This window comes from Penaeus vannamei, chromosome 8 (assembly GCF_042767895.1).
Source record: "Penaeus vannamei isolate JL-2024 chromosome 8, ASM4276789v1, whole genome shotgun sequence".
NCBI lineage: Eukaryota > Metazoa > Arthropoda > Malacostraca > Decapoda > Penaeidae > Penaeus > Penaeus vannamei.
Window position 1 is genome coordinate 37098856 of NC_091556.1, and position 15000 is coordinate 37113855.

General features: G+C 38.9%; 2 protein-coding genes across 3 annotated transcripts in view; one reads left to right on the top strand and one right to left on the bottom strand.

Moving 5' to 3' along the window:
* The window catches only part of LOC113808310 (Na(+)/citrate cotransporter), a 283242-nt gene that overhangs the window by 129296 nt on the left and 138946 nt on the right, over window positions 1–15000 (bottom strand). The window lies entirely within an intron of this gene.
* Window positions 1–15000, top strand: part of LOC138862416 (uncharacterized) — a 147737-nt gene that overhangs the window by 56465 nt on the left and 76272 nt on the right. The window lies entirely within an intron of this gene.

The window sequence follows — 15000 nt, forward strand, 5'->3', positions numbered from 1 at the left end:
AAATACATATATGTGTATGTATTTAAATATGTGTCTGTGTGTGTGTGTATGCGCGCGAGCTCACACACACACACACACACACACACACACACACACACACACACACACACACACACATATATATATATATATATTATTACATATTATTACATATATATTATAAACTACACACACACACACACACACACACACACACACACACACACACACACACACACACACACACACACACAGAGAACATATGCATTTGGTTCATAGCTACAATGTAAACTCATGCCTAGATAGACCCGCGCACATAACAGTATTTGTGTGACCGTATCTAGACGTCTGAAAGCTCTGCAGAAATGTAGATACGCATGTTAGTGTCACGAAAGTACAGAGTATTCGCGATACCGCATTATGGGTCACAACTATATAACCCCTTCCTCTTCCGCTTTCGGAGCCTCTGACAGCCAAATATTCAGCCTGATTTGGGAACTCCTCTTCTCTAATAGACTAAACAATATAAAGCAAATGGATTTTTTATTTGAACTATTATCAGTGATCTTGAATTCCATCGATATTGGGATCCAATTTAATTGAAGATTTACTGACTATATGCTCGAAGAAGCCTACTAGTCTGATAACAGTGGAGGCGATCTTGAAGACCGAAGTCCATTGTTCATTCGTTAAGTAACGGCAGTTCGTTATGCACTGGGGTTAGATTGTAATTATGTAATTATATAGTATCATTTAAAACTATTGATTGCACATGCTGGAAAATAGTTTTGTTTATTTTTGTTTACTTATATAAACACACCGGGAATTTTTCTTTAATCTCTATCGATCACCAGGGGAATCATATTGACATGATCCAGTCCTTCCCTTTGTTTTGATACAGAAAGCTTTATACCCTGATAAACTTAATGAAGGAAGTCAGCTGAAAAGTTGCAGCTTTATGTCAATATCGTGAACATATATTATTAATATGCTGTACAATGATCGTGACAAAAAATAATGAAGGTAGCGATTCCGTTTATTACATGCGGTTTACCCTTGATTATACATAAATCAGTAATATCTTTGATCCAAATATATTACCATCTGCAAAAGTAAATGTTTGTCGGGTATATTCCATCAAGGGGATTACCCGCATTAAACTAGTAAATACTGGCCTGCAATATCTGTCATCAACATCCGGGCATTTACGCTATGGAACCCATTAACTCATCATATAATCAGCTGTTCAGTCAAACTTCTATCGAGCTCTCTGTCAATCAACCAACAGATCCGGCTTAGTTTGCCCACAATTACCCGGCTTGGGCTATCTATTATCATCCTGCTTAGTCTGTCCACATTATAACTTTATAGATTTCTTCTTTTAATGATTACGGTCGATTCCAAAGAAGTAAGTCCTTATATAGAACTTTCGCGGAAAAGAATGGTAGGATATATGTCTGAAGTACAGGATGGCGGTGATTAAAAGGCGATAAATGACGAAGAGAAATAATGAAGATAATAATGGGAGTACTCATAACAGTAATAACGACGATGAAATTGAGGTTAATGATGACGATGATATTTTATCATTATCATAACCATGATGCTAATAATGAAGATAATAATAATGATAATAACAATAATGATCAAAACATTAATGAAGATAATATCAATAACCGACCACAATCACATAACATAGACATAACAAATACCAAACACAAATAACCAAAACCAATTACAAAAAAAAAGGAAAAGCAACCCTTGGCGAGGCAAGACAACCAGCTCAAGTTTCGACCAAGTGAAGAGCGACTTTCATCTTGTTACGGCTTGGTTGATTAGCCAAGTGCCTGACGGAGTTCGAGCGGCGGGCCAGGGGGAACTTTCCGGCCGATCTTCCTTTAACTATGAACTCCAGACTGTGACGATCATGGGGAGAAGGGGAGAGAAAGGGAGAAGGGGAGAGAGATTTGGGGAGAAGGGGAGACAGGGTAGGGGAGAAGGGGAGAGTGGGTAGAGGAGACGGGGAGAGAAAGAGGAGAAGGGGAGAATGGGTAGAGGAGACGGGGAGAAGGGGAAAATGGGTAGGGGAGACAGGGAGAAGAGGAGAGAGGGTTGGGGGGCAAGGGAGAGTGGGTAGAGACGGAGAGAGAAGGTAGGAGAGAAGGGGAGAGTGGGTTGGGGAGAATGATAGGGACTTTAGGGGAGAAGAGAGAAAGTAGGGGAGGAGGGGGCAGACAGAGGGGGTGGGTAAGAGGGAGAGGGAAAGAGAGAGAGAGAGAGAATTTGTTTTTTAGAAAGATGTGATGAGAAATTCGCAGGCTGGTGTTGTGTGGAGGAAAAAAGGGTGATTACGCGAAGACAAACAAAAATAGTAGACTCAGACGAAAAAATGTAAACAGGAGGATGAACTCTTGCATGAACATTTTCTGAAAATGTAAATAAATGACGTGTAAGTGAATTGGGGTCTGCATTATTCACGTACTGACATTTGCCGCCTTTTAATTATCAAATCAAAGAGGACACGTAAAAAAACAACAATCACATAAAATCTACGAAACAGCAGTAGCAATAATAGCCGCATCTGGAACTCGACACAGAATATGTCTAGGAAAAGGGACAGCTCATCTTCCTTTTACTCTAAAACGGGAGTGAATTTCACCCTTGCGTGAGGCCGAGGACAAATTCTGCAACACTAATCAAGTTTCGCAACAACGGAGGAAAAAAATGTAATGTTTTCATAACGGGATTTCCCTGGCCATCAGGAGGCGGCCCAGCACTCAGGCTTATTGTTAGGCCTACCCCGGGCTCAACTGTTATGTGTGTGTGTGTGTGTGTGTGTGTGTGTGTGTGTGTGTGTGTGTGTGTGTGTGTGTGTGTGTGTGTGTGTGTGTGTGTGTTTTCGCCCGCATGTGGCCACAGGAGAGGATAGAACCGAATGGCCAATGTCGTTGCTCTTAACACTGAGGGTTAAACTGCAGTTTCTGGTCACGCCTGGACCGCGCGAGCTGACCTGTGCATTAACTGCTACATCTGGCCGTTTGTGCCACTGAGGTCATAACTCGATCTCCGACCGGAATGCTAACAACTATAAGATACACAGAAAACAATTATAGTGACGGCGAAGGAGAAAATGATGATTGGTGATGGCGGCAGCAAGATAGATGGCTTTAATTGAAATATATTGATATGAACAGCAATAATGATGAACAATAGCAACAAAACACAAATAATGTAGCATATGCAAGACCGCCAACTGCTTATCCGCTGCATGTATAGTGCAAGGCAATAAAATTCCCCACTGCCTGCCACACCTCTGGAGTGTAACTTACTATGGCATACGAACAAATCTTTATTTATTTGAACCAAACTATTTCCGAAAGTCAGACCACACCCACGAAATACTTTTGCTATTTACTATAGTGCTTTAAATGTTATCATACTCTTCCTAAAAATAATAATAATCATACCTGTTAATAATACGAATCATGAAGACGTATGCCGTATTGAAAAACAAGGAAGTCCCGTTCAACATATCCCAAACCGTTTCTCAATACCCGTTCCCGTAAAAGAAGGAAAACAATATTGACACATTGAGAGCTCGCAGACGTGACTCAGACGCCGACCCCGCCAGAACCAATCAAATGACCCCCAGACAGCGACGTTCCTTCTGACCCGCATAAATCAGCAGCAGGAAGACACTGATGCTAGGCCGACAGTCCATCGGTCCTCCTGATGACCGGAACTTCGGTGCTGTGATGCTAGATGACGCCGAAGGGTTGAACGAGGGGCTTTGTCTTGTCTTCCGATGCGATGATCTATTGCCGGATAATCGATTTGCCGGATATTCGACGAAAAATCTAAATATAAAAGAAGGAACGTTATTCGGTTTAGGTCATGCGTTATTCTGTTTTTTCCCCCGGGGCACGGTGATTGCTGTGAAAAAATGAGGACTATTTATTAATATTGCTGAAATTCATATTGCATTTTTGAAAAATAAATGGTTTATTGCTTTCGAGTGTATCTACAGCATTTACATCATGGTGTTTTGTATAACTGGCTATATTTACAATATGTACTGACTACAGTGATACTGAATACTATAAAAATATAATGGATAAAGCCCGAACCTATGAATTATAGGAACAAAAGACACAAATTAAGCATATTTTAGTAATATTGAAAAACACTGCTATATAAAAAAAATCATAATCAACATGGATCATTCATATCACTGTGCAATTAACCTAATTAGTTAATGTAAAAGTAAACATTTCGCAAAGATAATTTACACCGGTACTGAATATGTATCCATTTTTTCGTAACTTAAAAATAAATAAATTGTGAAATAAATCAAATAAATGACAATAACATAAAATTCAGAGAACCGTACATAGATTCCATCACCATAAGATAGAAATTTTGATCATGGCATGGAGAGAAGATAGTTTACCCAATTTTACGCAATTTACCGTTAGTAAGACACACATCTTGTTATTAATTAATCAACTAATGATAATTAAGTTAACGAAGGAAATTTCTTTTGAATCTGAACATCAAAATGAATTTCAATATTTCCAGGTACTTAAAAAGAAGTAAGAAAGACAAGAAAATGTAATAACATCTTGACCTTTCTTTCAGTGCCTTTTTACACCGCTGTCTTCTCCAAGCTAAATTGCATATCTACTTGCAGAAAAATTACCAAGATTATGACGTTGTCAGGAATTCACATCTCCAGCGAGTGGTTCCTTGTAATTATATATCTTGGGCGTTTGATAAATATGTAATATCACGACAGAAAAGTTTCGGCATGCAGCCCGGGGCAAACGAGACTCCATAATGTATGAGGCAGTGAGGGTAGCCAGATATAGTGTGAATATCTCAAGAGCGCGTTCCACCGCCCGCAGTACCGCTTCTGTTTCGCACTTTTCAATAATGGAATTAAATACAGAAGGCAGCGTTCTCTGGAGGGCTGCGTTCTCTCGAAAGACGAGTTGGAAGCCGTTGCTCTCAGAGGGAAATAAGGCGTAACCCCTATCTGGCAACCGAGGCGTGGGTACACAAGGGTGAGTCCCATCACTGATGCTTTGGTCGTCTTGGGTGAACATCTTGTGTAATAGGAAGGGGATTCTTAATAAACAGAGGGCACAAGTACATGGCATTGCTACTAAAGATCGTTTCCTTTTGTGATCCTTTATACACATATTTCAAGTACTGAAAACAGAAAAAAATGCATTAACCTACAGGTGAATTAGTAAATTAGGAAGGCTGTGACTCCCTTGCAGATATTACCACTTGAAAATTAACGGCAAAGACATTCCGGTGAGAAAAGTACGATATTAATGCTCCATAATATAGAAGTATGCAGAATCATTTGGCCAATTATCCCACGTTGTGAAATAGTATGAAAGATCTCTGTTGAAGAAGTAAAGTAAATGGGGATGCTCTTTGCCGGGAATTTTTCTTCCTGTTTATGGTTGTATAAATCTTCAAGATAAGTTCGCGAAGGCAATGCACAGACAAAGAATGTAATAAGTGGGGGGAAAGGAGAGAGAGAGAGAGAGAAAGGGAGGGAAGGAGAGAGAGTGAGAGAGAAGGAACGAGAGGGGGAGAGAGATGGAGAGGAAGGGAGGGAAGGAGAGAGAGGGAGAGAGAGAGAGAAAGAGAGAGAGAGAGAGAGAGAGAGAGAGAGAGAGAGAGAGAGAGAGAGAGAGAGAGAGAGAGAGAGAGAGGAAAGGGAGGGAAGGAGAGAGTGAGAGAGAGAGAGAGGAATGGAGGGAGGGAAGGAGAGAGTGAGAGAGAGAGAGAGAGATAGTGAGTGAGAGAATATGAGACAAAGTAAGGCAGAGAAATGAGATATACAGATGCAAACAGATACAAAGAATGTAATAAGTGGGGAGAAAGGAAAAGGAGTGAGAGAGAGGCAGAGAGAGAATATGAGACAAAGTAAGAAAGAAAAATGATATATAGATACAAAATGATAGATAGATAGATGCATATAAAGAGAGGAACAAAAAAAAAAGAAAGAGAAAAGAAACCCAAAGACAAACGTAGAGATCAATAAGCAATTTTACCGGAAAGTACTTTCATATATTTTACCCTTTGGCATTCACTAATGAATCATCAGTGCGATTAAGTCCCGTTGGTCCTGCATTTCAACTAATGATAATGAGAACACGCGTACTTATAGATAATTTGCATTGATAGGCGGTAGCTCTCTTTTATTTGTTTATTCTGTTAACTGTCTCGTAAATTACTTAAATATTAGTTTTCAGTCCAATTTTGCATATGTAATTGGTTCGCTTCGTTTCATATTTCATCGTTGTTCATCCTGATAATCTAGCATTAATATCTTTGATCAAGAACATATATAATGAGGTTAATTGTCTGTCTGCTAATTGGAGTTGCTGATCAGATTGGAGAGGATCGTGGAAGCTTGTGCATGCCATTCTTTATCTCCTGACTTAATTATTTCACGCCTATACTTCTAGTCTTTGGTTTATATTTTTAAGCAGTAATATAGAAAATATTACTGTTATTTATTCGTCTTTTCATTCATATTAATAACTGCATTTATACTAAAGCGTATTTATATATCCATCTATTTCTCTCTCTCTCTCTCTCTCTCTCTCTCTCTCTCTCTCTCTCTCTCTCTCTCTCACCCACCCTATATAATACTCACTATGTAATGCAAGAATACTTCATACCACTCGATCACGTGCAAATTACCATTAAGTTAATGACAGTTATCTGTCTGAGAATATATGCTAAATTGCTCAGTGCATCCTCATTCAAAACCAGTGAAGTCGCCCTTTAAACTGACGTAGAGAGGCATAAGTGCAGACACCTGTTCAGTTTATCCCTAATATAATTATGCGATCAAGGAAAGACAATTGACATAGCTAAACACTTCATGTCGACAAGTATTATAATCGGATGATCTACATTTTCCCTCCAAACCAGATCAGACACATGCGAATATTCATGCATGAAAATGGATAGATCTGGATGGATTTTCACAGAGACAGACAGATAGATTGGTATATAGATTAAAAAAAAAAAAAAGTTGGATAGATAGACAGGTAGCTAGTTTAGTTGTGTTTGGTTGCGTCCACTTATCTAGTGGATCTTTCTTATGCAGTAGACCTAGTTGCATTATAATCTATCTCTCTATCAGTCTATATATACATACATAATGTTTATCTGTGTGTGTGTATGTGTATGGGTGCGTGTGCATGTGGGTGTGGGTGTGGGTGTGTAGGTGTGTGCGTGTGTAGGTATGTGCGCGCGCGTGTGTGTTTTAATCTGACATGTCTTCTTACAAATCAAAGAGACCCAAATACGTAAAGAAGAAATTGGAGTTTTCTTTACATCGCTTTAGCCATCTACACTGATAGTGCATTATTAACGTTAAATAATTTGAGCAATTAACATAATTTCTTGATTGCTGTTAATACCATCACCGCGAAAATAAATTCTATTAACGTTGCTAATAACATCAAATCATCCTAATTCATATTCTGTATCGCAATTGTTAGGACTATTGTTTCTCCACTTTTCGGAAAATCTATTATGAAAACAATAGTTTGTTGGAGGCGATTTGTTCTTGTCTTCAGTTTGTATTTTTATTTTCGTTTTGGAAAGTTCACGACTTGTTTGCTTAGTTTTGATTTGAATGGATTTACATTTCATTGTTGTTTTGTTGGACGGCGTGGATAACGTGATATGTGTACTTATACATACATTATAGACATACATATAAAAACATGCACGCACGCACGCACACACACACACGAAAGGCTTTCATTAAAGATTTTCCCTGACCCGCTTCCGCTTATCTTGGGAGGCTGAAATTTCACGTATATAATGATACACATCTCTGTAGGTCATGTCCTCGTTTCCATTCCTTAATTCATAACAAGTTTTCTACTACAGCGGTAAAGGTACAATAAGGTGTGAAAATAGAGACCCTCGATGAAATAAAAGCAACTTACAAACAAGATGCCTAATCATATAACATTAAAAATTGGCATCGACAGTTCGGGTGTGGTCGGAGACCTATGCAGAAGTTGTCTGCTCGATGGGTTCACCGGTCTCGCACACCTTTCCAGAAGGTACGAGTCCATTATTGCAAGGCTCTTTTAGTTATGTGGCAAGAAAATGTTTTTTGACTAATGCTGGATGAAATTTGGGTCCATCACCATGATCCAGAAACTAAGGCCCATTCAAAGAAATGAAAGCACTTTCATCCCCCACCCAAAAAAAAAAAAAAAAAAAAAAAAAAAAAAAAAAAAAAAAAAAAAAAAAAAAAAAATATATATATATATATATATATATATATATATATATACTTAAATAAAAATAAATGAAAACAAATAACAATAAATAAATGAAAAATAAAAAAGCACGTGTCAGACCCTCGGCATGTAAGGACATGCTAACAGTCTTTTGGAACCAACATGGCGTAGTGATGGTGGATCTTCCGGCAAAAGGAACTACAATTACAGAAGCTTACTACGCAGCACTGCTACAGAAATTGCGGGAGGCTATCACGTATATATATATTGGCTTTGATAGTTTTCTGTAATATATATATATATATATATATATATATATATATATATATATATATATATACATACTTATGTACATATATACATATATACATATATATATATATATATATATATACATACTTATGTACATATATACATATATACATATATATATATATACTTACATATATATATATATATATATATATATATATATATATATATATATATATATATATATATATAACATATCTATATGTATAAGTACATGTATGTATATATATATATATATATATATATATATATATATATATATATGTGTGTGTGTGTGTGTGTGTGTGTGTGTGTGTGTGTGTGTGTGTGTGTGTGTGTGTACATATGTGTGTGGAAATGTATACGAATATATTTCTGAATGTGTACATATAGAAAGGTAACACGGACTGACAATAGTCAGATATGCAGCAATCAGACAACCACACTGAAAAGGCAAGCTGCACGAACAGTATTTCACGAATTACATTCACATCACACAATCGACGTTCCAAGAGCACACACACACACACACACTTTATGGACTCTGCAAGCGGAGTGGTTCATCTAGCGTTTTGGAGGAGATAATCCCCCCGCTGCATTACGACCCGTGAAGAGCCTCTGTAGCATGAGGTTGAGCATCCCTTCGCCCGGTGCGCGAGCCTCATGATCCGCGGCCCTTACGTAGCGAGCGATTTCAGACGGAGCTCCTTGGCGCGGCTGGAGAGCCCTCGTCGCCAGAGGACCTGTCGTAAGGGGGAGGTGCATGTATGGGGGGAGGGGCGTTCGTGTGTGTGTGGGAGGGATGTGTGTGTGTGGGAGGGATGTGTGTGTGTGTATGGGAGGGATGTGTGTGCGTGTGTGGGAGGGATGTGTGTGTGGGTGGGGGGGATGTGTGTGTGGGGGGGAGAGAGGTGTATGTATGGGGGGAGGGGCGTTCGTGTGTGTGTGGGAGGGATGTGTGTGTGTGTGTGTGTGGGTGGGATGTGTGTGTGTGTGTGTGTGTGGGAGGGATGTGTGTGTGTGTGTGTGGGAGGGATGTGTGTGTGTGTGGGAGGGATGTGTGTGTGTGTGTGTGGGAGGGATGTGTGTGTGTGTGGGAGGGATGTGTGTGTGTGTGTGAGGGATGTGTGTGTGTGTGTGAGGGATGTGTGTGTGTGTGTGAGGGATGTGTGTGTGTGTGTGTGTGAGGGATGTGTGTGTGTGTGTGAGGGATGTGTGTGTGTGTGTGAGGGATGTGTGTGTGTGTGTGTGAGTGTGAGGGTTGTGTATGTGTGTGTGAGGGATGTGTGTGTGTGTGTGTGTGTGTGTGTGTGTGTGTGTGTGTGTGTGTGTGTGTGTGTGTGTGTGTGTGTGTGTGTGTGTGTGTGTGCGTGTGCGTGTGTGTGTGTGTTTTGTACCAATTTCAATTATTTTTATATCATTGGGAAACTGCTAACTGCAGTCACGTGTTTCAGCCTTTCTCTCTCTTTCCCATTCTATTCTCTAGGATGATTACACAGTAAACTCTACGCTGTGTAATCTCGAATTTCATCTGTTTTCAAAAATTATACACCTGGAAAATCTTTAACATCTGGACTGTACCTTCGTTTTTTCACTGCCAGTTATCTTTTATGTTGATTATATAACAAAACCAAAAGCTTTCCTCTATATAATTTTATGACTGACATAGAATCTTGGGGAAAAGGTCTACATACTAAGTCTACATACTAATCTTTGCCATCTGATAATCTTAAGGCAGTATACTTAAGCTCTAATGTTAACATCTGTAAGCAGCTTATGGTTTTTTCCAACAGTGACACAAAAAAACGTATGGTTAACTTGGCTGAAAAGAAAATTCATCACATTTCATCAGATTTATTTCGCTTCAAGGATCTTGCAGATAGAGCATCACGTAAATGAGTCTTCGTATTTTTGTTCAGCATATATAAGTCCTGCGTCAAAGTTTATATCTCCAGATGATATGAAAACATGTGTAGACAAAGACCTTTTATCATTATTAGTTTGACTTTTGAATTCGTCGCTACATCCTTCCCATTTTTTTTTCTTGCTATGTGCTGGAAATGTGAAGAATAGAAAAGGAGAGAAAGGAAGAAAGACGGTCTCAGAATAGCGTTAAAAGGCATTGTTCAGCCATGAATATAATAACTTGTATTATTATCAAGAAATAACTTTACGGAGCAACTTGACGAATGAATGATTTCACGAATAGCTAAAAACATTTTTTTTTTTCAAGAAGCTAATGAGTACGTTATGTACAATGAATTGAATTTTTCTTAAAAAAATATCTTTACGGAATAATTTAACGAAAGGGTGATATCACGAAGAGCCAAACACAGTTTTTTTTTCAAGAAGCTAACAAGTACATTATGTACAATTGTTAACATAACGTAATAGATCGACACCTTTTGATTGAACTGCAGCTTTGTTCTTTCTCCGTTTTATTTATAACGTGGGCTTAAAGGGAAGAAGTTGCTTCCCGTGTGATTATCTCTGATCAAAGTAATGCCCTTGAAGAAACATTAAGTTACGGAATATGATTAAAACGAAGCAGGTGTTGAGTGAGATGTATGTCACGTTCCTGTGCTGTATTAGTTCATTTGCTGGTTAAGGGTCACTGCATCTAACTTACTCACTCTTTATCCCCCCTCCCCCTCTCTCCCTCTTTCTCTCTCGTAATATTTCATATCATCAGACATACAAACAAAAATACAAATCGAAATATATACAAAAGAACATACATATCTACCCATCTATCTACTTATCTAGTATATAGCCAACCAATGACAGTTCATTTCAACTAACAATCTTTAATTTGAACATTTATCGCTAGTGTTATAAAATAAAAAAGCTAGCAGTGATAAGAATAATAACTGAGTACACCATTAGCTTAATGATTAAAGCATAAAGTAATTCAAATGAAATAGTGTCAAGATCAGCCTTCATTCTATTGTTCATCACAAATCTCGGTTTAGGACAAATTACGGTTAAGTAACACAAATGCCGACAAGAACAATTACCGAAAAAAATGGATACAGAAATACACAAACACACACGCACGAATACACCACACGAATGAACAAACAAATATACACACGTGCTTGTGTGTAAACCTCTATCAAGGGCAAAACCCACGGGCCTATACCATCCGCTCTATCCGCATTCTGAAACCGCGTTTGTTCTTCCTCGGACAAGGGACTCACCAGAGCTTTGGTCTCTACCCTTTCCTTACAAATTCCAGACGTAATACCTCTTAGCTGATGAAGCCATTCCTCTCGCATCTCAAGGGATGACCGACCTGGTTTTCTTCTCGTGCGGTTTCTGCCATGGCTGGGTCTCCTTACGAATGCCTACTGCATCGTGAAATGATTAATTCTCGAGATTAAGTTATTGGACATTCGAGGATGGGGAGGGGGGGGCGGGGTAGAGCAAGCCGGCCTTTTCTTGATGAATGCATTGTTTCCTCTTGTCTCCCACCTCCCGGCATTCGCATAATGAACCCGAATTTCTCCTTTAATATGATATCTTCCTTGAAATCGAATGTGCCGTTCCACTTCACCGCTTGATTTCGCGACCGGAGTTGCTCTCATCTTGATATTCATGTTTTGGCGTTGACGCAGGGAATGCAAATATATCAAATGCAATAATATAGGACATAATAATAATAATAAATGGGTAACGTGTTGCGTTGGTAGGATCATGTGTTTACACAGCATACGACTCCGTTTTCTCATTCTCAAGGTTATTCACTGATAACCTTTCATCTGATATGTCTATATGGCGGAAAATGCATTTATTGAAAAATAAGGCAAATATTTCGGAATCCTTCTGTATTTCAACATTGTTGTCTGATCATTCAATAAAGCTATTTCATCTAAAGTATTTTTTTTTCTTTTTTTTGCCCTTTTGTGAAAACTAGTGTTTTGTCAATCATTTCTCATATATAAATAAGTATAAGCAAACAAATAATTGTACGTAAAAATATACTACTACTACTACTACTACACACACACATACACACACACACATATATATATGTATACATATATGTATGTATATATATATATATATATATATATATATATATATATATATATACATGTATATATATATATACATATATATATATATATATATATATATATATATATATATATATATATATACATATATATGTGTGTGTGAGCGTGTGAGTGTGTGTGTGTGTGTGTGTGTATGCGTACGGACGCACACACACGGACGCCTGTCTCATCTGTTACGGAGGGACATGTTTTGTTTCTTTCACTTTCATCAGCTATGGCGTGGACAAAATCCATCGAAGTTGCTGAACAGCGCTGCAGCGTAGAGAGTCACCTGAACATAAAACCTTCGGTTCACGCACTAATCGCAATTAAATAATTTGTTTTCTCACTACTGCCTTCTAATTATTCATTGTCTTTTTCAGTCCTTTTGGCATTACTCTACCTACTTTCCCATGTGTCTTATCATTTCTCTTTTTCCTTTTCCTAACACTTGTGTTCCTTTCCCCCCTTTTCTGACGCCTCGCGATTCCTTTCCTCCATTTTCTTATGTTCTTCCTACTCTTCCTTATTTCTCACTATTCCTCTTTTTCCTTGAGTCTAAGTCTTCCTTCTAATTTCTCTCGCGGCCTACTATTCCCCTTCCTTTCCCTAACATCTTATCGTATCTCTTCCTTCCTCACTATTTCTCTTGCTTCGCCTCAGCATCTCCCTATTCCTTCTCCTCCTTTGCCTTATCTCCCCATTCCCCTCGCTCCGTTACCCGACGTCCTATTCCTCCTCCTGCTCCTTTTTCTAAGTCCTTCCTATTCCTTATCCTCCCTCCTTCTCCTCGTCCTCGAGACCAACGCCAGTGGGGATGGATAGGTTCAATTTGGGAAATGCACCCAAGCAAGAAAAGATGCAAAGATGCAAATCTGCCCAACTCGGGGGCGTAATCATCCCATCCCGGATCTCATTGGGGAGCAGTTGTCATGCCTGTCAGACTATAGCAACACCATCTTCCTGGGCGACAACTTTGTGTGTGTGATCCATGTGTCTGAGGGCAAACGCGACAGGGGAGGAACGAGGAGAATTGTGGGGGGAAACTTTAAGGAATAAGAAGAGACTGTCAAGATTCATTGTGGTTAAGATTTTGGGATTTTGAATAAGGAAATAATGGGATTGATTATATTTAATGAAGGTAATACATGTATAATGATGCTTAAACCAGGGATGAAAGCGCTACGTTAATTAAAGTCACGAAACACAATACAAAATTCCTAGCCATTGTTATAATTCATGATTTTTGCCATTATTCATATAATCATATTAGCATCATTACCGCTATTTATGTTGCGTAGCCATTGCTACCACAGCTGCCTTAAAATAACTACTGAACCAGCAAGAAAAAAGAATAAAAGACCCCCAAAAAACGATATAAACGAAACCGGTCAAAGACATCTCAAACTGTAAAGATTCGTTCTCATTCATACACTTTTCTACATATGTTGCAGTGAACAATGTTCAGGTAGCCATAATACCATAAAGATGGTATAGTCTGTACAGATATTTTTATTTCTTTTAGTTTGGATCAGAAATCTTACCTAAACTCTTAGTATTCAGTGTATGTGGCAACTCTATTTTGTGAAGGCTTATGCATAAGACCAGAACTTCCATTCAACTGGAGTATTAGAAGAGTATATATCTGCATTTCACTTTCTTAAATCAAATAAATCTATTCATTCATAATTTCCTCTCAGAGTAATTTACGATGCAAACATTTTCATACATGCTTGCGTAGAATCGTAAACGAACCTATTACGCACTATGTATTTCTGGGATTAACCACAATACTTAAAGGACAGTACGTGTGAAAACATACGCAGTCATTTCACTCTTGGTGCACTTTAACACATTTCATACGTTTCAATAAGCAGAGAGTTTTCTTCTGCGATGAACAGGTTACGTGCTGTAGGAAGTGTGCAGGATCCACGGTCAAGCCCCCTGGATCGATGGGGCTCGCACACACACACACCCAGGGACGGGTGAGGGATAGCGTCAAAAAATAACAAGACAAATAGATACCTTCCACTCCTGCTCTCCTCTTTGTTTGGGATGGCGCAAACTAACAGAGCAAACAGTCCATCTGGCCACCAGGTCTTGTATCATATTGTAAAAGAGCGTGTGATTGTAAGCGACGGCCCGAAGAAAGGGGGTCTCATCGCGTTCCCGGGCCTATTCTCGACCCTGAGCGACCCGGGCTTTTTGGCTTTAGATCTATTACGCGCAACCAGAATGTTCGTAGTTCACAAAGGATTAAGAACATACAGGTAAAACTGGACGCGGCCTCGACACACGCACCACTTCATATCCTTGGTCCTTCAACATTTAAGCCTTGTTTGCTCCTCACGGGTGTCAGCTGTGAGTGGCACTTACCC